The sequence below is a fragment of the Ambystoma mexicanum genome, chromosome 9 (genome assembly GCF_040938575.1).
Source record: "Ambystoma mexicanum isolate Mex_15411 chromosome 9, UKY_AmexF1_1, whole genome shotgun sequence".
In the NCBI taxonomy this organism is placed as follows: domain Eukaryota; kingdom Metazoa; phylum Chordata; class Amphibia; order Caudata; family Ambystomatidae; genus Ambystoma; species Ambystoma mexicanum.
This window is the reverse complement of record NC_090931.1, coordinates 51,102,598-51,124,143: the sequence shown is the minus strand read 5'-3', so window position 1 is coordinate 51,124,143 and position 21,546 is coordinate 51,102,598.

The window sequence follows — 21,546 nt, the reverse complement described above, 5'->3', positions numbered from 1 at the left end:
CAGCACGGGTCATGTCTGTGGAAAACACCACATCTGCATGTTCCTGCAGCGATTCTGCCAGCATGGTTAACTCCTCTCGGGAGAAGCGCTCCTTGCGCAGGCGATTAGTGGATTTCTTGACAGCTTTCAGCATGGTGAGATGCAGCAGGTGGTGTTGGAGGTGTGGCAGAATTCTGGGGGTCAGATGGCTCCTGGTTGTGGTGGATGGCAATGGATTGTGTTTTTAAAGATGGCGCCGTGCTCTTTCCCGTTCCTGTGCGATGGCGCTACTTCCGGTTCCGCTTATTTGCGGTCACCGCTAATAGCGGTTACCGCTATTAGAGGTGACCGCTATTAGCGGTCGCCGCTAATGCCGATGGCTTGGATGCCGGAGGAGATATTTGCACTACAGACGATGCTGGAAAGGGGGATTTTTCGCCCTTTTATGGCATGGCCGTGGGGTCATTACCGGCATGGCGCAAAGCTCGTGCCCCTGTACTCATAATAGGGTGCTTTTAGCGGTCTATTGCCAGCAGGGACACGGTAATTTTGCCATGCCGTTAATGACCGGTACTTACCGCCCGGGTCGTAATGAGGCCCTCTATTTTTATCCACACTGAAAGAGATGTTGTTAATTTTCAATTTCAACAAAATCACTGTGTCAGTTGGTTTTAGAGGAATTAATTAAATTATTATATAGTAAGAAAATTCTAGGGATCTACGTCCATACCTCCCCACCAAATAAGGGGAAGGGATTGATTCAAACAGATCCCCACAATGCTTGGTTTCGTTGGTCAAGTTTACTTACATTGTGCCTCTGGGTTTCAAGCTCAGGAAAAATACGCCACTCCCTGGATCAACTCATGGGAAAAGGATAGGTATCTGGTCAGATGGCCTCTCCAGTTCAGTCATGGATGCCTCCAGCATCAATGCTCTTTGATTTGCCTCTCCTTGTATGGGTCCGAGCTTTGGGCTATCCCTGGTTGTCCACCTCCCAGGAAATCGTGGTTCTTGTAATGTTTTTTGAGAGGCCAATCTCAACACAGGGAGTCCCCCCCCCACTCAAGGTGTCATACAACAAACTGTTTGATTATTTTATTCAGCCCTATCTCCAATTCATCTTATACCCCTTGGATCCCTCCCAGTGAGCTTGCAATGAGCCAAGAACCAGGCCGGTGTACAGGAAATATATTTATGTTCATTTTTAGTAGATGTTAAGAATAATTGCACAAACTAGCACTCCACCTTCTCTGTAACTCACCAGTAACTTCTTGTTACACAAATCAATTATACAAATCAGTTAAGAAAAAACAATATTTGATCTCAATTTCAATTCAAGAAATAATAAGCGCTGATCAGTTAACACCATTTATGGATGTAGTGCTGTGCAATTTTGATTTTCCTGCGTGCTTCAAGGCTAGCAGTTTATTTTTACAAATTTGGAGAAATACATATGGCAATCATGATTTCACCCACACATTTGATTTAAATAAATGCAGGGTGATTGAGCAATTTGTTGTTAGACCCCTCACCCTCCTACTTTGGTCTGGGCTGGGGAATTCTGACAGAAAAATGAGGATGATTTAAGAATTTTGGGTTTCAGAACCCATCCATTTAAAGGCCTGTGTTATGGGAAAGTTGGAAAATAATATTCGACTGATTTAAGAACAAAGACACCCCTCTTCCTCAAAGAAATCAGGGTCAAAATGACAAAAAGGATTATTCAATTAAATTATAGGCTATTGTTTTTCAGCACACACTGGGAATGAGCTTTGTGAATTTTGAATTTTCACAAAATCACCCCTTAGTGTTCTGCCAAATGGAATCAATAAAATTAATATTTTTTGTTTATTATGCTAAAGAGCTACACAGATTCCCCCCGTCCCCCTATAAAGGGAAAGTTTTAAGGCAGGCAGAACCCCCCCCACCTTTTGGTTGGTTTCCCAGGGCTCAGTTCTACTTATAGAGAAAGCCTCTGTTTAAAGTTCAGGAAGGCCCGCTGCATATCAGGATACTCTGGAAAGATAGAACAGGGGGTCTGGTCACTCCACTCTCAAGGTTGGCCTCCCGCTCTCCGCCATAGAACCCAGTCAGCTTTTAGGCCTTTCTAGAAAGAGACAGCCCCACCCAGATGCACTCTCAGCAATTTCCTCAGGTGTTTTCTTGCAGCTGTCAGATGGTATATTTAAGCAGATCTGTCCCTTCCTCCTGGTGCATTCCCCCTTATATAGCAGCAATGACACCATCAAATGTACAATCTTGGGGGAGTACCCTGCCAGAGGTCTCGGAAAAAGGGTTGGACAGTTACCCTTCTCGCTACTCCCAAATCCAGCCTCCATCTATGGATGGATTTAGGAGTCTGGCACAGACATATGGAAATTCCAATTTGCAATACCCATTTGTTCTTTTGGAAAATGTTGCCAAAAATCAAGTTTGATGGCAAAACTTTGTAATTGAACTCGCAACTGCCATAATACATATATTTTCGATTCAGCTAATCATGGGGAATTAAATAAGACACCAGCCAGGTCTGCAACAGTTTACATGGCCATGCTGCAGTTTTCTGCCATTTTTATAAAACGTACAACAGTTAATAATATGTAATTTATTACCCATATTCCTAATTTTACGCTCCACCTGTTTACCAACTCTCACATTGGGATATTTTCAGATCAGCCAGAAACACATCTTAGATGGCCGTTACAGTTCCCTGAGTCGCAGCTGGGTGAATTTTATATCTCCACAATCACCTGAAAATTATATAAAAAATGACACATACATAAAAATAATCCAACATGGTTGCTGGGAAAAAAGGCCTAAGTTAGAATAGTCCTTTTAAATTAATTGTAAATCTGTATGTTCATGAAATGGGAGCTCTCTGCATCATCCAGCCATGTGTCTCCCTGGGCCAATCTGTGACCAAAGTTTGTATGAGTCTCTTTGAAGTTGGTTGTTTGTTCTTTGAAGTTGGAGTTTCAGCCTCCTTAAATTGTTTTGTCTCACAGCTCCACTGTCTTCACAACTCCTGTCTACATTCTGGTCATGCTCGAGCCAAGGGAAAATGATCGTGCAGAGACAGCCAGGCTAAAGAACACTTGGTTTTCCACACCTTTCAAGCAAGCCACATTGTATTGCTGTTGTAAACACTAGTAAGACAGTCTTCCAGTGGAGGAATTCTTTGTGACATGTGTACCACAGCCAGCAAAAGGGTTTGCCTCTGTCCTAAAGATTTTTTTTTTCATGGAAACCAAGTGGGCTTTTCAAATGTCTGCTGGTGATTTGCATACAAAACATAAAATACATTACTTTTTGTCAACAGCCTCATTACGAGTGTGCCGGTCCATTAACAATGGTGCAGGTAAGCCTACCGGCACCATTGTTACTGGACCGGCATACTCTGAGTCTACGGGCAGCTGCCATCCTGCCCGCCAGTTCGGATGGCACTCTGGGATGGCACCCGCCCGCAGACCTTCACAGAAGCACCGGCACCGTTATGAACGGTGCCGGTGCTTCTGTCATCCCCATTCCCATTGAGTCCTATGGGACTCAAATGGGAATGGGGATTAATGATTTTCTGGTGCCTGACTTCCAGTCATAATCCTCCGGTGTTTCCATGAAGCCAGGCGTCATACTTGTAATGAGGCCCCATCTCTTTTTCCCAGGCATTTTATTGTTAGCAGGGATACATTTTTCACATTTAACTGCAACACACATACAGTGCCGTTTTTGTTGCAGTGTTTAAAAATCCTGTTTTTCATGTGAAAGGGACCTTTGATTTGGGACCTTTGATTGCACCCACATTCTCCAACAATTTTTCACTAGTCCCACTCAGAACATATCAGACTGACCCCTCCTTTTGCCATTGTGCTTCACCTTATCAACCTTTAACCACTCCCCAAATGATCTAACTTTGGTTAGTGATGTGGATTGATCATCCATTTTCAATCCCCTTAACCCAGGCCTAGCCCCTTTTCTGTGATTGGTCCCTTCAGTTACTAAGCTCAAATTCTGGGAGGGATCAGTCCACCCACTTGAATTTACATTTCCATACATTTCAGTTTTGAACTTAAAAACTACAACGTGGCAAATTGCTCTAATTTTTAAATAAACCTAACAATATATTTATATATATTTTTGAATTGGTCTTATGATGTCAGACTTAATGAAATAAATCCCCAGTCGGCACAAGTTTGCAGGTTTGAATTACAGTTTTTCATTAATTACTCAAAAATTATAAAAGTCAGTGGGGGTAATTACGAGTTTGGAGGCAGCCATGGCGCTATTAGCTATTAGCGCCATGGCTGCCTCCAAACCCGGGTCCGGGTCCGGTCTAGTTGAATGGGGACTTACCAGGACATTCCGTCCTGTGCAGACCCAGTAAGTCCCCATTTAACCAACCATTCCCCATTCCCATTTGAGCCCCCATAGGGCTCAATGGGAATGGGGAAGGCACTAATTACGGGCCCGCAAATAGCGGGCCCCTTATTGGCACCCTGGTCCCTTAGCGGAACCCGCAAAGGATGTGTGGTCAGACTAAGGGAACTCGGAATTGGGCGGTAAGGTTTTACCGGCACCGGGTTCCTTACCGGTGACCGTTAACCCTTACCGGCAAACTCAGAATGAGGCCCAGTGTCACAAAATGTTGTATACAGTTAAATAATTCACTAAACTATCTCCCAAAATCTCTGCTTCGTGACATTTTCTGGGAGCTAGAAAAATATTTTATGGTGTAACTCTTCTCAAAATCACATTTTTAAGATAGTGGTCTAATTAGATGGGTCTTTTCATAAACTGTTCAACTGTTTCATAAACTGTTCAATAACAATTGTCCTATTTTTATGTGATGTATGGTTCAGGAGAAAATCAACAAAATCTGATCCTACTGTTCAATAACAATTGTCCTATTTTTATGTGATGTATGGCTCAGGAGAAAATCAACAAAATCTGATCCTACATATAACCTTGTGGCAATCTCTTAATTATACATGATTTGAACTTCTACTAACATCATATTTCTTTTCTTTAAGAAACATCAAATGTAGCCTAAGCCTGAGTTCCTTTGTTGGCCTGAGCTGGCATAAATCCATTAACATTCTTGCCAAGTGAAAGGCCGGTGCATGGGTCTGCTTATCTCCTAATGTAGAGGAAGAGAACTCCAGCCTTGACTAATAAAGAACCTTCTGGTGTCCGTCAAATGTCATCAGCTCAGGGAGAGGGACCACACATTTGAGTTTTAATTCCAGGTATTTTAGAAAGTTCATCTGGTTAAAGGCTGCCTCTCTGTTTGCACAATTGTCTAGCACTTCAACCCCATAAATTCCTTCTCAGCCAGGCTGCAGCTTCAAAAAGATTTATTTTTACCTAGAGAGAAGAGCAGAGCTTCACCCTTGCATCTGATGGGGGAAGCCAAACAATTGTTGGCCTTCCAATCTCCATAAAAAAGGTTTTTTGAGTTGGCCCAGCTTTTCTTCAAGCACAGAAAACTGGTATTTTTGAATGTCACAAGTCCTTTACACATGAGGCCTTTAATATAATGTAATTGCATCTTTCCATCAATGTTCATCTTTACATCCTGATACATATTCATTCTAAGCTGCAAAATGCACACACTTCCAAGCACCTTCGCATGTCCACCTCCTACCACCGTAGGATGCCTTTGTCCTGCCGCCTCCTGGTGTCTCTTTCATAGCACCTTACAATGTCCACCTCCTACCACCTTAGGATGCCTTTGTTCTGCTACCTATTGGTGTCCACTTCCTAGCACCTTCTGATGCCCTCCTCCTACCACCGTAGGAGGACTTTGTTCTGCCACCTCCTGGTGTCTCCTTCCTAACACCATCTGATGTACACCTCCTACAACCTTAGGATGCTTTTGTCCTGCCAACTCCTGGTGTCTCCTTCCTAGCACCTTCTGATGCCCACCTCTTACCACCTTAGGATACCTTTGTCCTGCCACCTTCTGGTGTCCTGTTTGTACCACCTCTTGATGTCTCCACCCGAGCACTTCTTGATGTCTCCATCCTGACACGTTCTGTTTTGTTTCTCCACTGCCCATCTCCAGCTATCCCTGCTTACTCCTCTCCTTCCAGAGATTCTTTCTTGAACAGCCAGCTCGCGCCAACCTCCTGTCCACAGCAGCCCTTCGTTACACTACTGTGACACCTCCCCTAGGGACAGTGTGTGTGGAAATGCCTGCATCTGAGAATCATTATCGTTGCCGCTAGGTTACTATATAATTGTTGCTGTGTAATTGTTGCTCCTTCTTATTTGTAGTGTAGGTAACACTGTAAAATGTATGTGTAGGCTGGATTGTAGCTTTAGAAGGCAAGTCAGTCATTTTGGATTCCACAGACCTTGATTGAGCCACATCAGCAGCGGGAGCTCATTGAGTAGTGCCAGTGCCTCTGGGTTGTTGTCCTAACTTTGGTGAATGCTGGTGTCCGTATCACACTGGACCGCCTTGTGGAGGGGGTGCTCGGTCTCGCACAAGCTTATTGGTATTTTGCCGAAGCCCTCAAAGGCCAGAACAATTTCTTTCTGCACGTTGCTGCATTTTTATCCTGTTATTGAATTTTTTTTAGCCGACTTCCTCCCCCTCAATCTTCCAGATACCACTTAGAGTGGACCTAATTTCTGAACAGAGTTTCATCCCCTATGTGAGAAGATTTTTCATCTGAGAAGTGTAATGACTTGGACCCTTGCACCACTGGGAGCAAGTAGGTTTATGTCAGGGCCTGGATTCAATACTCATGAGTCTTCCTACAGAGGGAACATAACCTGTTAGACACTAACAGGAGACCCAACAATGCACTCCTATAGGAATGTAGCCAATCCCAGGTAGATTATCACACAAGGGTTTTGGGGTATAGCCCAAACCAAATGTAAAGTTTAGATAATTTTCTTGTGACCATTCCTCACTGCTCTAAATTTTAAACAAAAAAATGTCAATCAATTGTTTAAAACTGTTTTACTGCGTAACTAAATGGGTGTCAGAAATGTCTGACAACAAAAATAGACGCCACAACAGTATACATGTGTAACATTTTTTAGTAAGTGTAAACATAAACATAATGGAGGAAAGTCAATTTCAATTTAACCATTGACAAACACTTTTTGTTAACAGGTGAGGAACTTGCATCAAATTGCACTGTTCCTATTGGCTTTTGCACATAACAATCTCATAGCGAACTCAAAACAAAATAATGAGGTACATAGTTGTGTTTAAATTTCACACAATTGCATCATCACAAAAGTCTTAATTTTAATTCCAATCTAATAGGCTCCTTATGATGTAATATGGTTGCCGACGCGTTTCGGATACTGAATCCGTCTTCAGGGCTAGATGCCTATTGTTCGTTGCAGAATTTTGTTCAATTCCTGTGTCATTAGTGTGTTCTCTGCTTAAGATCTGAAAACAATGTAAATTGTAAAAATGTCTTAGTGTCAATCAAACTCCTTGTGGTGTAATACTACGAATCTTTACATTCTCCATTTGTGCTTTGTAAAATATTACTGACCTCAGAATGTCTGTAGCCCGTGCTGGTGCATGTAGTCAATCAACATGCTGCCAGGCTCTGAGGCTGGCTTCTGGATTTGAATAAAGTTACTGGCAGCAGTGCAGGGCTGATACAGTGGCTGGAACCAAAGGGAATTCTGCCTTGACTATATCATTTATTGGACGTAGATCCTCACTAATCTCTACGACCCTCCTGTTGATTTCTTTTCTGGGTACACAAATGTGTTACATAGAGATTCTGATGGCACCAATATTCCCTGTTGTACTAAAGCAGAAATGGTTTCAAAAATACCTTCATCCGCATCTCTGGACATTGGGTATTGCTCATGGCAAAATTGCTCCAGTTTTAAGCTTGATTTTAACTGCTCCTGCACCGCTCAATAGGCCCACGTTGTATGGACTAGTGGTGTATAGATTGCTTGGCACCTTGTCTAAATCATCTTGGAAAAATGATGGTTTATTTTTTACCAATGCCATTCTCTGTGGTATCGCTCTATGCTCTACTTTAATCCAATAAGTGAGACCTATAAAAATACTAACTCATCATCTGAATTATCATCCCTGAAAAGTGATATTTCTGTCAAGTCTGTAAATCTATACCCTTCACCAAGAGCTATCACTGCTCTCCATCCTCTTCTCTTATCATCTGTCCCATGAACAACCATCCTTTCCTCTCTTACCAGTGCTGCTTCTAGTTCTGGGGGTATAACCTGCCCTTTTTCATCATCTATATGTATTTCTGGTCTGAACAAAAACTCTTCAGATAGTATAAATATTTTACCTATCAGCCTAGGTAACCATGTTAATAAAAGAGTCACTCCATACAACAATACTGCTAGGTCTAAGGGAACTCCTCGTAATGCCATTTGGCTTGCAAATGCTATTATGAACTCTCTTACATTCATATAATGCATCCCTGGGGTAGAACACACTATTCCTTCATCAGTAAAAGATATCGTAATGTTAGGTTTTGTCATCAAGGTAAGCCCTAATATATTAACTGGTGTCTGCCGAGAATACAATAGTGTAGTGGCATAGACACATCATGTTCTCCTATAGAGATTGGTAACTAATCAGTAAAATGAAGTAAATTCATAGCCCCAGAGAATCCATGTGCATTCATGGCAATGCCAGACATTGGGTACTTTCCCTCTTGAACACAGGAACGAGTCGCTCGAGTGTCTACAAGAAACGAAAATGACTTGCCTCCTATTGTTACCTTGACCCTTGGTTCCTCTTGGGGGTCTGGTGTCACTGATAGTACGAAACACATCAGGTCACTCTGTGGGCTTTCCTATTGCAGATATAAATTCATCCCTGCATCCCTGAATGGATTCTCTCCTATTACAGTCACACTCCCTATTCTAGGTGTGGGTTCTCGTGATACCCCAGGATTTGTGTTCCATTGTGGAACCATGGCCTGTTGTGTCTGGGCTTGCTGAGTCGTACCTTGTGTTTGCATAGACGCTTGCTGTGGTTGCCCTTGTGGCATTTCTGATTGCAATGGAGCTTGTTGCGCTTGCTGTATTTGCGGCACACATGTCTGATTCTGCATGTGATCTTGGGTATAATACTCTTGTGGCTCTGTTTTGTATTGTGGAATATAGTGCATCCCCCCTCTTGGAGCTGTCTAGTTTTTCTGCATGCCCCCTCCAATTCTACATGTTCAGGGTATGTGTCCTATCCTTCCACAATTCCAGCATTGCTGCAGCTGTCCGCCATTAAATCCTCCTCCTCCCTGAGGGTTTTGAAATCTGCCTTGGCCTCTTCTAGGTCCATTCCCTCTACCCTGTGGCCAGAAATTGTATCCCCCTTGATCTATAGGATACGCTACATTGCTTGACTGTGCTGGCCATACTTCTTGTGTCATTGTGCCTTCACCACTTGTCAATACCGCTCCCTCTATGTCTAATTTTGACCATTTTTGCTGAACTAACTTTGCCTCTTCCTGCTTTCTACCCTTAGCTTTTTTCTTGTTCTTCTCTTGTAACAATCGACAATGATGTTCAATAGTCAATTGTGTTTCTGGCCATGGCTTCGCCTCCATCCCTACCTGCTTCTTCATCTGCCACTGCACTGGCTCTGGCTGTCCCTGACATAAAATATGATAAAATAATGCCACTGCTTTATCCCACAGTTATCTCGTCTCAAGACACCAATGTTTCTTGAACAGGATCTTCATCCTCACCCTTTTCCTTGTCATAATCGCACCCATGTCTGATGTGTTGGGATATTGTACTCTGAGTACCCTCCATACATCTGCTTTGTAATTATTAACTGTCCCTCCATTGTGTGCCATGTGTTGTGCTGTTACACTAGTATAGCCTGGTCGTGTCCAAATGTCATCAGCTCTCTCCCCTAGAAGAGCTGCTAGCAGGCCTTTTATATCATCTTTTACTAACATCATTCCCAATGTCAATCTCTCTAACTCATAAATCTACTTTCCCACACCTGCAGTCAAACTAGGTAATTTACATTTCAAATGATCTCTATCCATTTGTCACCACGGTATATATTGTGGTCGTCCTCTCCTTTCTCTAGTAATGGGAATTGTGCAAATACTGGTCCACAATCATATCTACATATGCTCCTTGTCTTCCAGGTGGGGCTAGTTTCACCCATTTGTCTTCGTCCTGGCATTGACCTTAATCTGCTTACATAAGGCAGGGATATGTCCCCTGTACTGGGTGATCATACTTGTGGTCGCTCAGTATATGGGGTTGGTTCTGGTATTTTATTTTGGGGTCTCCTAAGGCTGACTGTTTTACCCCACTTTCTACACTTGAATCTTTTGAAAGATCATAGGTGCCCCCTACTTGCGCTCTTTCACTTTCCTCCCTTTCTTCGTCTGACATCAATATACCCCAGCTTGTATGACTGTTGTCCCTTTACACGTCATCAAGATTTAGCCAATCTATAGACAACGTTCTATGTTTGTCTCCCATTACATCATCTGATCTACCTCCAGCTTCCTTTGATAGAAATCTTTCAGTATTCTCTTTGGTTTTGTATCCGTCTTTATGATATGATATGATATGATTGTTTATTTATATAGTGCCTATACATAATGTGTTTCAAAGCTCTTCAAGGCAAGGGAGAGAACAAGGGAAAATACAATGACATTCTTACAGGCCATGAACAGTAAGGATATAAAATTAACTATCGTACTTGGACTGATTAAATTTCAGATAGTGCAAGAGCTAAGACATAGATAAGGAAGGGAGGGGGAGAGTGGGAAGGAAATGGAAACAGAAAGGCGACTACTGTACTAGGCCTGATGACATTTCTGGTAGAGCCGGAGAAAACAAAAGGTGAGGGAGAGGGGTGCAGAAAGGGGGGGGAGGAACAAAACAAGCAACTGTTGTACTAGGCCTGACAACATTTCAAATAGTGCTGGAGTGGGGTGGGGGATGAAAAAAACAAGTAAGGGGGGGAGGAGACAGACGAGGTTGCTATCATACTAGGTTGAGGGACAATTCTGATAGAGTAAGTGCATAGAAGAAAGTAAGGGGAGGAGGGGAGGAGATTGGAAAAGGGTGAAAGGGAGAGCTCTTATTTTCCTATATAATTCACCAATCCTTTTCCCAATGTCTTCTGCCTCATGCTCCTTAACCCATGTTTACATTCTAGGTATCCCTTGCAGTTCCCTACAGGGCTGTTGTGACCCTCTCTCTTCTTCCCATCACTCTTGTGCATCAATTGGCACTATGCATCCATTGAATAAATAATCTATTTCGTCATCCCTGTTAATTTCTTCTCATTTCACTTTTCTCTTTTTCAGGCCTTCTTTGTATCCTAGGTTCTTTCAATCTCTGTGTTTATATCTATTCTCGCTTCTTTTCTTCTAGTCTCTCTTTTTCTTTTGTTCCTCATAGCGTCTTCGTTCTTCCTTTTGCTTCCTCTCTTTTTCCTTTTCTTTGTTATATGCTTTCTCTTGTTCTTTTTCCATTCTTCTCTTTCTCTAACCCCATTGATTCCCTTGTCGTCTCACTTAAGTAATATCTGTCCTCCCATTCATGCATTCTGTTCTATTGTCACCTCCTTCGCGTTGTCCTTCACTTCTCTTTGTCTTTTCACTTCTTCCTCTATTTCTATCTGTCTATTCTTTCTTTCATCACACTGTTTATTTTCATTGCGTGTTGACATCTATTTACGTTCTCTATTTTTGCTCCCCTCCATATTGTCCTCACTGTTATAAGCGGGGTTACTGAGCGACCACAAGTATGATCCCTCTTTCTCATTGTCTGTGATCTTGTTTTCAGAAGGAGAAAGCACAGCCGAGGGCATTACATCCTCTCGTTTATGCTGATTAAACATCCAATCCTTCCGAAGCGGGTCTTCTAATTCACTCTGATTCATCTTCCATAATTCTAAAACTTCTGTAGCTTCTTCCTTTCATATGTAGCTTTGCAAGTATGTTGTCATGTGTCGCGCAATATTGTTATTGATAATGAGCCTTCTTGAGGCCATGGCATAAGTGTTTTATTAGTCGTGCCTTTTACCCACTCAACATGGTACATTCTAATCCTATGTGTGTACCGTGGTAATGTCCTGCAGAGATGCAGAAGGGGGTGGCCCACATGATGACAAGTCATTTTATAACTGTCAATACTTACCAGACCTTTTATCCTTTCACTTATTTAATCAAACATACCACAATAATCGATTTGGGCAAGCACCATCAATCACCACCCATTACAAGAAAAAACAATTTTTTAACCAATTTTAAAAATCTAAACGATAAAGTTCTCTTTATTCCTTCATTTATAATTTCTATCAATTCTTGCTGTCCTGTTGTTTTTATTATCGCCAATCACATCTTTATTTATTTATTATTTTCCTTTAATTTTGATCCTTCTTTGATTGACGTCAATCTCTCGATTTTAAAATCTGAAATCAACTAGATTATTACTATCATTTTATATTTCTCAGTCTAAACACAATAAAAAAATGTGTGTTGCCATATTTATAACTCCATACACATGTGCACTTTTTTTTTCAAACCCCTTTGATACTGTAGTAAATATACCTCATCTCACGATTTACCACATTTTGGAGTTTGATACGCACTCTCTTGGAACCAGGAATCAAGTTATCTTTTCTTTCTCTTTTTAACCCAAAAGAATCCTGTTACTTTATAAATACATTTATAAAAACAGTTGCTCCTCTTTTATTTCCCACTTTTCATGCTCTACTTACAACTGCTGCTCAGCACGAGTCAATCGCCATTGACTCTTCACCAATCGACCACTTCTCTTTCTGTCCACAGGGTGCCTAAGGGGGCCGGACAGGATTTTTGTCAAAGGGGCCCCTGCCAACCGTCTCACATGTATCATTACTCCGCTCTCCGCAGGAAACTCTGCGATCTTCTGGCTAATGTGGAAGCTGTCAATAGTCTGAGAGTCTGGATCTGAGCCCGGGCAACTGGATCAGAACCATCCGCACCACTACCAAAAGGTGTTGTAGCATCTGGAGTGCTCCAAGTGCCAGATGGAATTACCAATATATGATCTCAGACCCAAATAACCGGACAGACTCAACGGATATGGCAAAATACCACTTTATTATCAGCTCAAGAAAGTAGGGAAATGTGATGAACAAACAGATTGCATCTCACTCACTCTCGACAATAATTTCATTATACAAAGGCTTTATACCACGATGTGTGTCCTCTATGATGTCCTCCTATGTGGCAAACTTTAAAAACGTATTGGTGGGAGGGATTGGTTAAGGGAACATATATACCTATAGTTCATATACATGTTATTGTCATTATTGGATGCCCTTATCTAGTAGACATGCCTTGAACTACCTCAAAATACGTATAATACGCATTAATACTAAAGCAACAACAGTGCATTGGCTTCTGCAACATTGTATAGTGCACTGCTACATAGGCACTCATGATTGGTTGGAATACTCTCCCAACCTTGAACTTTTGGCTCGTTAGCAGCATGAAAGCGAAATGAAACACAGGCGCAGGGACCAACGTCAGACTACTACCCACTTGTTCAATTAGCCTACCATCTGTCATTGGTCAAGCCATAAACCAATGCTCCTTCTTTCTAGTTGACCTTGCAGACTGTTCTCTTCTCTGGGACTTTTAAAGGAGTGAGGTACAGCACTATCTTCATCTGAAGATGAATGAACAGGCCTTGTTTTCACATTCTGAATCGCATTTGAGGAGACCACAATTTTGTCCATTTCGACCCTTTATTTAGTACTATTTAATTCAATTATGCTGGGGGCCATTACTCCTCTTGGCCTCTGGAGATTTGGTTGCTCTGTTTCAAATATGCTTTCTGCATCTTTGACTGTCCAATACTTGGCATGTGCAAATGTTTTCTTCTTTTCTTGATCTAAGAGAAATATGTCATGTGTATACAGCTTATCCTCTTGACTCCCTTTGTTCCTTGCAATTATTCCTTGATGTGTCATCCTTGATCCTAGGCCAATAGACATTCTTTGTTCCTCACACAAAACTGTTTTCCCAACACCTTTCAGCTCTGAAACCCTGGTCTGTCTCTGAGGTAGTTTGGACATTCTTAGCACGAGTCCGGCATCCACCTTTTAATCATGGCTGCTTGAATTGCGTTATATTTTCTTCTGCAGCAAGCTTCTTTATGTCTCATCTACCTCGCATTCCTGGATATATACATTCACTTCATCTCCTCTCACTTATCTCTTTGGTGCACATGATTTCTTCGTATTGATTTACATGTTTCCTTTGTTGCTTCAGTTACATCTTTAATATTACAGTATTTGCATATCTTTTCAGTGCATCTTCCTGTCTTCTCTTCATGACGTCACTCTGTCCTCGTCTGATTTCACGTATAACTCCTCGATATCCAATGGTGTATGCACACATCCTTCCACCACATCAGTACGAGAGTACATTCAATACAGTTGTCTGAGTGCATAACGTCTCTCGCATATTCGATGCGGTATTGGAACGATACCTGGTATCACACACAATGCCCTCTTGCTACTATTCTTGTATGGCGGAGGTCAGGAGGCAGGTACTAGAGATGAAGTGTACATCTGCCCCTCTAAATTAGGGTAGTCACAGGCTAAAACCCTGGAGTCTTCTAGTAAAGGATAGTCGCAGGGTAGGTAAAAGCATGCTGCCTCCTGATATAAATTAGTCGCACAGTAAGTGCATGTAACCTCCTGATACAGGGTAGCCAGAGGGTAAATGCCCGGACCCTCTCCATATAGGGTAGTCACAGGATAAAAGCATAGTGCCTCCTGATAAAGTGTAGTCACGGGGTAAATGCCTTTAGACTTTTGATACATATAGGCAAAGGGTAAAGGCATGGAGCCTACTGATGTAGTGTAGTCACAGGGTAAAAGCATGGAGCCTACTAAAATAAAGTAGTCACACAGTAAATGCCTGCAGCCTCCTAATACAGGGTAGCCAGTGGGTAAATTACTGGAGCCTCCTGATACAGGGTAGTTACAGGGTAAAGACCTGGAGCCTCCTGTACAGGGTTGTCACAGGGTGAATGCCTAGAGTCTTCTGATACAGGGTAGTCACATCGTAAATCCACAGAGCCTCCTGGTAAAGGGAAGTCGCAGGGTAAATGTATGGAGCCTCCTGATATAGGAAGGTTGCAGGGTAAATGCCTGTAGCCTGCTGGTATAGGGTAGTCACAGAGCAAATACCTGGAGCCTGCTGGTATAGGGCAGTCGCAGAGTAAAAGCATGGTGCCTCCTGATATAGAGTAGTCGCACAGTAAATGCCTGTACCTCTATTACAGGGTAACCACAGGGTAAGTGCCTGGAGCCTCTTCATACAGGGTAGTCACAGGATAAAATCATGGTACCTCCTCATATAGGGTCATCACAGGGCAAAATCATAGTGCCACCTGATATAGGGTAGTCATAGGGTAAATGCATGTAGCCTTCTGATAGAGGGTAGTCACAGGGTAAATGTCTGGAGCCTCCTGGTATGGGGAAGTCACCGGGTAAAAGCATGCTGCCTCCAGATATAAAGTAGTAGCACAGTACATTGCTGTAGCCTCCTGATACAGTGCATCCAGAGGGTAAATGTCTGTAGCCTCTTCATATAGGGTAGTCACAGGATAAAAGCACTGTGCCTAATGATATAGTGTCACCACAGCAGAAAAGCATAGTGCCACCTGATGTAGGGTAGTCATAGGGTAAATGCCTGTAGCATTCTGATACAGGGCAGGCAAAGGGTAAATGCATGGAGCCTACTGATATAGGGTGTTCACAGGATAAATGTCCAGAGTATCCTGGTATAGGGTAGTCACAGAGTAAAAGCATGGTGCCCTTTGATAGAAAGTAGTCGCACAGTAAATGTCTGTAGCCTCCTGATACAGGGCAGCCAGAGTGTAAATGCCTGGACCCTCTTCATATAGGGTAGTCACAGGAGAAAAGCATGGTGCCTCCTGATATAGGGTCATCACAGGGCAAATGCACAGTGCCTCCTGATGTAAGGTAGTCACATGGTAAATGCTGGTAGCCTTCTGATACAGAGGAGGCAAAGGGTACAGGAATGGAGCCTACTGATAGAGGGTTATCACAGGGTAAATGCCTGCAGGCTCCTGATGCAGGGTAATCACAGTACAAATACCAAGAGCCACTTGGTATAGGGTAGTCACAGGGTAAATGCATGGCGCCTCCTGATATAAAGCAGTCACACAGTAAACACCTGTAGCCTCCTGATACAGGGTAGCCAGAGGGTAAATGTCTGAAGCCTCTTCACATAGGGTAGTCACAGGATAAAAACATGCTGCCTCATATAGGGTCATCACAGGGCAAAAGCATAGTGCCTCCTGATATAGGGTAGTCACAGGGCAAATGCCTGTAGCCTTCTGATAAAGGGTAGGCAAACGGTAAAATCATGGAACCTACTGATATAGGGAAGTCACAGGATAAGTGCCTGGACCCTCCTAGTATAGGGGAAGTCACAGGATAAATGAATGGAGCCTCCTGTTATAGAGTAGTCTTACAGTAAATGCCTGTACCCTCCTATTACAGGGTAGACAGAAGGTAAATGCATGGAGCTTCTTCATATAGGGTAGTCACCAGCCCCAGACTGGCCTATAGGGCAATAGGGCAATGCCTGAAACAAAAACAGGAAATGCTAGTGTGGGCCCATGTTTTGGCTCATAGCGGGCACTTTTGTGCATAAATTGATAAGTTACTTCCCATGCGGCTGGTAGATTTGGCCAATGTTACTGAATGAATAGTCTTTAGAATGCACAATTTGTATCACATTTTATCAAAAACCTCCTCCTTGGCTACTACTCAAACAGTCTGTCACAAAAGGAATTAATTGCCATTTGCAACTGTGGGCCACTTGTTTAGTGGTGCCCGAGACAAAAGTATGCCCGGGTCCGACCCTGGTAGCCAGAGGGTAAAAGCATGGGGCCTCCTCCTTATATAGGGTAGTTGCAGGACAAATATCTGGAGCCTCCTGCTATAGGGTAGTCACAGGGTAAATGCCTGGAGCCTCCAGATATAAGGTAGTCACAGGTAAATGCCTGGAGCCTCCAGATATAGGGTAGTCACAGGGTAAATGCCTGGGGCCTCCAGATATAGGGTAGTCACAGGGTAAATGCCTGGAGCCTCCAGATATAGGGTAGTCACAGGGTAAATGCCTGGGGCATCCAGATATAGGGTAGTCACAGGGTAAATGCCTGGAGCCTCCAGATATAGGGTAGTACAGGGTAAATGCCTGGAGCCTCCAGATATAGGGTAGTCACAGGGTAAATGCCTGGGGCCTCCAGATATAGGGTAGTCACAGGGTAAATGCCTGGAGCCTCCAGATATAGGGTAGACACATGGTAAATGCCTGTTGAGATTTCAGTATTGGAAAAAGGGTTTGGGTTCGTTCCCACCATTGCCTATGACCGATTTGTCTCGAGGGTTGAAATTGAGGAATTATTCAGGAAAATACACTTGAGACAATATTTCCATGAGAATCCTTTTGAGGACGAGGAAAGGAATAGTGGTTTACATAATCGATCCACTTTTAGCCCACCTACTACTAGCCACAGCCCTGAATCTGTGGTGTTCGAGAGGAGGGTGTTGACTGATTTAGAAACATTGGAACGTACGCATTCTCCATATTCCTTCCAAAATTGTTCGGCGGCACAAAGGAAGGCTTTTGATTCTCTTAAGAAAAATACATCTATAGTGATACGCAGTGCCGACAAGGGTGGTGCGATTGTATTATTGAATCGGGAAGACTATGTCACTGAATGTTTAAAGCAGCTCTCAGATACGTCCTTTTACAAACTGGTTGAACAAGACCCTACAGGACGCCTGATGAATTTGATCGCCCACAAAGTTGAGAAAGCTAAGGATAGACACCGGATAACCCGGAAAGAAGCTGAATATCTGGTCAAGAAGGATCCCAGTGTTCCCTTGTTTTACATTTTGCCCAAGATTCATAAGACACTAACCAATCCTCCCAGGAGACCAATAGTGTCGGGCACTAATACAGTGCTGGAACCTTTAGCCAAATTTGCTGACTCCTTCTTAAAAGGGTTTGTTAGCAAAATGACTTCCTATGTCCAAGACTCTATGGCAGTGATTAAATTGATTGAGAATTTACATTTTAATCCACAAGAGGATATCCTTGTCACTATGGACATTATTTCACTGTATACTAAAATTCCTCAGATCTCCACACTGGATGTGATTGAGGAGTTGTTACTATCCAAACGTACATCGGGGATGACATCAAATTCGTTTATATTGTGGTGTACGGAGTTGGCTCTGACTGAGAATTATTTTCAGTTTGATGGCCACTTTTACCAACAAATCCATGGAACAGCCATGGGTTCAGCAGTGGCTCCTTCATTGGCAAACCTATATGTGGATTTTGTGGAACACATGAGTGTTTACAGCGAAAACAACATTTTCAGAGACCACATTAAGTTGTGGCGGAGGTACATTGACGACGTACTGATGATTTGGCATGGTGACCAAACCACTTTACTGGCGTTTTTTCAATGGCTGAACGAGATTAACCCCTTTTTGAAGTTCACTATGAATTCCCACAAGGAACAGATAGATTTTTTGGATTTAACCATCTACTCTGATTTGTCAGCTAATGTATTGGGTTTAAAACCATTCCACAAATCCACTGATAGGAATTCTCTCCTCCGATATGATAGCTTTCATCCGAAGGCCTTACGGGATAACTTACCGTTCGGACAATTCTTACGACTTAAACGTAACAGCAGTATGAGGGATACTTTCGAGTCCGAATCCACGATTTTGAGTCAGAATTTGATCCAGCGAGGTTATCCCGATAAGATTGTCAGAAGATCATTCAAGAGAGCCTCAAATAACCATCGAGAGGCCCTGCTTGAATATAGACCTAAAAGTTGTTCTTCTTGTACTGACCCATTGGTCTTTGTCAGTACCTTTAACCATCTGTCTAATCATGTGGTCAAGATTATTAAAAAACATTGGCACCTTTTAGCACAAGCTAAAATACCAGTGGCAAGTCCGCGCTGTGCTTTTAAAAGGGGACGCAATGTTAAAGAGTTGGTAAGTAGGAATGATATAAGTACCAAATTGGATAAACAAACCACCATTACCCAGCAGTGGGGGCTACCCAAGTTACGAGGACATGCTCCCTGCGGCACGTGTGTGTGCTGCCCCCTAACGAAACGTACCACCCAGATTGAAATCGGTCTCGCTAGACCCTGGGCTCAAAGGGAGTTCTCTAATTGCAACTCGAGCCATGTAATTTATGCCATCTGGTGTCCTTGTGACAAAATATACATTGGCAAAACGGAAAGAAAAATCAAAATCCGCATTAGTGAACATAGGAGCTGTATTAGATTAAGGAATCTGACAGCCCCTTTGGTAGGGCATTTTTTAATGCGGAACCATGGGTGTGACGAGTTAAGGTGGACAGTATTGAAGAAAATTGTGGTAACTAACAACGTCGCAGTGGATAAACAGACCTTATCAAGGGAGGAAACTAAACTCATTTTTTTGAGTAAGAGTCATTGTGTTGGTTTAAATGAGGCAATAGACTGGAATTTTTAGTCCCAGTTGCTTCATTACGACAGGTGAGTCTGATGACAGAGCCATTATGTTGTGTTTTTTTGCCTGGAATGTATATGGATTTTCAATCAATTGGGGACCATGGTTGTTCATACACGTTATGGTGTGCAGGTTCAAGACACACTAGTTGGTGTCTTCCCCCCATATATATAAATAATTTTTTTTGCGGCTCAAAGTCTTGGGTACTTGGGTGAATTGCGTCTGGAGTAACGTGTTAAGTAGTGTCAAGAAATCACGTTTAATGTTACATGTTGACAGTGTACAAGATGCTCACTCACACATTTATTTGGCTGGGATGATGGGCTCGCTTGGGTCGAGTCCTGTGGGCTTGGTGATGCGGCTGTTGTGCCGTGTTGTTGTGACGAGCCGTTATAGTCGAGTGATGGTTGATGGGTGTGTATTTATTGATGCACTCAAAATCCATATCACGTGATTATCACGTGATCGGACGAATCCGTGTATTTTTTGTGGATACGCTTCGCCCGTACTCCGGACGTGAGGGTTCAGAGGAAGATTACGGCTTCCTTCGTAGTACACTCGAGAGTAATTCAGGTAAGCAGGGCTGCTGCGAATAGGTCTGTCGATGTAGCCAGTGTCATAGAGTCTTGGGTGCAGGGGTTTGACCGCGGGTGTTAGATGTCACGTTTTATTATGAACGGACGATCCGCCCCTCCCTGTGAGAGTCGTGTTACTTACGAGACCTGTATACTCAGTGGCTGTGATGAGACTCATTGATGAGTGTCATAGTTTGGTCTCTCTCTTTTCTCCCATACTTTGTAGTTACACACGGGAGTTGCGGGTTTTGATCCATTTTGACCAGACTATGGGGGTCGACTGATGGGGTGACCACTGCTAGAATGTATGTAATTGATACACACAACGGAGAGTCTTATACCCTTCGGATTGAGGTAAGCTACTGTGAGCGTGCATGATTTGAGGGTGGATAGTTTCTGTAGGAGTCTAGGTTTACCCCTTGCAGACTCTGATCACCTAGGTTGAGATATCACCTGTACAGGTGATAGTACAATACTCTTCACTCGACCATTGTGTGAAAGATTAAGAGTCATTTAGTTTCATCTTTGTTTACCTCATGTTGTTTTTAGGTGGTCTTCAATTAAATAATACGAGTGCCAACTTGTCCAGAGATTTGGCTCTACTTCTTCCTCTTTGTGCTCGGATTTTTGACCTGATCAGTGTCTTCAGGCGCTTTAGTACTGGACCTGTGTGATTTCTACCGGAGGTACGGATAGAGACATCTACAAAAGACCTGTCGTAATTGTATGGTCGGTAGATAATGAAATTGTTGCACTTGTCCCCATTTTTTGTGCATGTAGCACGTTTTGAGAATGATTGTGGGTGCTCCCAATGAGGAGGCGCTATCTAATCGGTGCTGGTTGTCCAAGCTTGCCACGTGGTGCTGGTGGTGGTGGTGTTACCAGGGACATACCAATTAATATGGTGTGCCCGTCTTGGGTCCGAATTTCGGTCTTCTTGATTTCTACAGTGGTAGAGGCAAATTTAGGGTATTTACTACCCCTTTTCTACACCCCGCTGATTAATTGGTGCGGAGATGGTAATGATCAATTTACTAATTCGAGCAATTACGCCAGATTGATGTTGTTTATTCTGTGTTTATATTTAGGTGAGTTTTCCCGGAGCAGTCTACACGTTCAACTTTTTTCCATCTATAATCCACCTGACCACATGGGACCATAGTGCCCCTGAAGAATTTCTGTTTACCTAGACCTATACAGAAAGAAACATGTCGGGTTGGGGAATGTACTGTTAATTATAAACAGCTTCAAGTATAATTAGCTAGAGTCGGACCAGATTGTAGCATTCAAGTCTGACTCAGTAGTGAATGTGTATAGTCCACATTAATAATGGACTCATATTACAACTTTGTTTTTTAGTGTGATCATTTGTATAATGATAATTATTTGTAAAAAGTGTATGAATTGATGAATGGTTTGTGAGTGAATGCGGTATGGTTG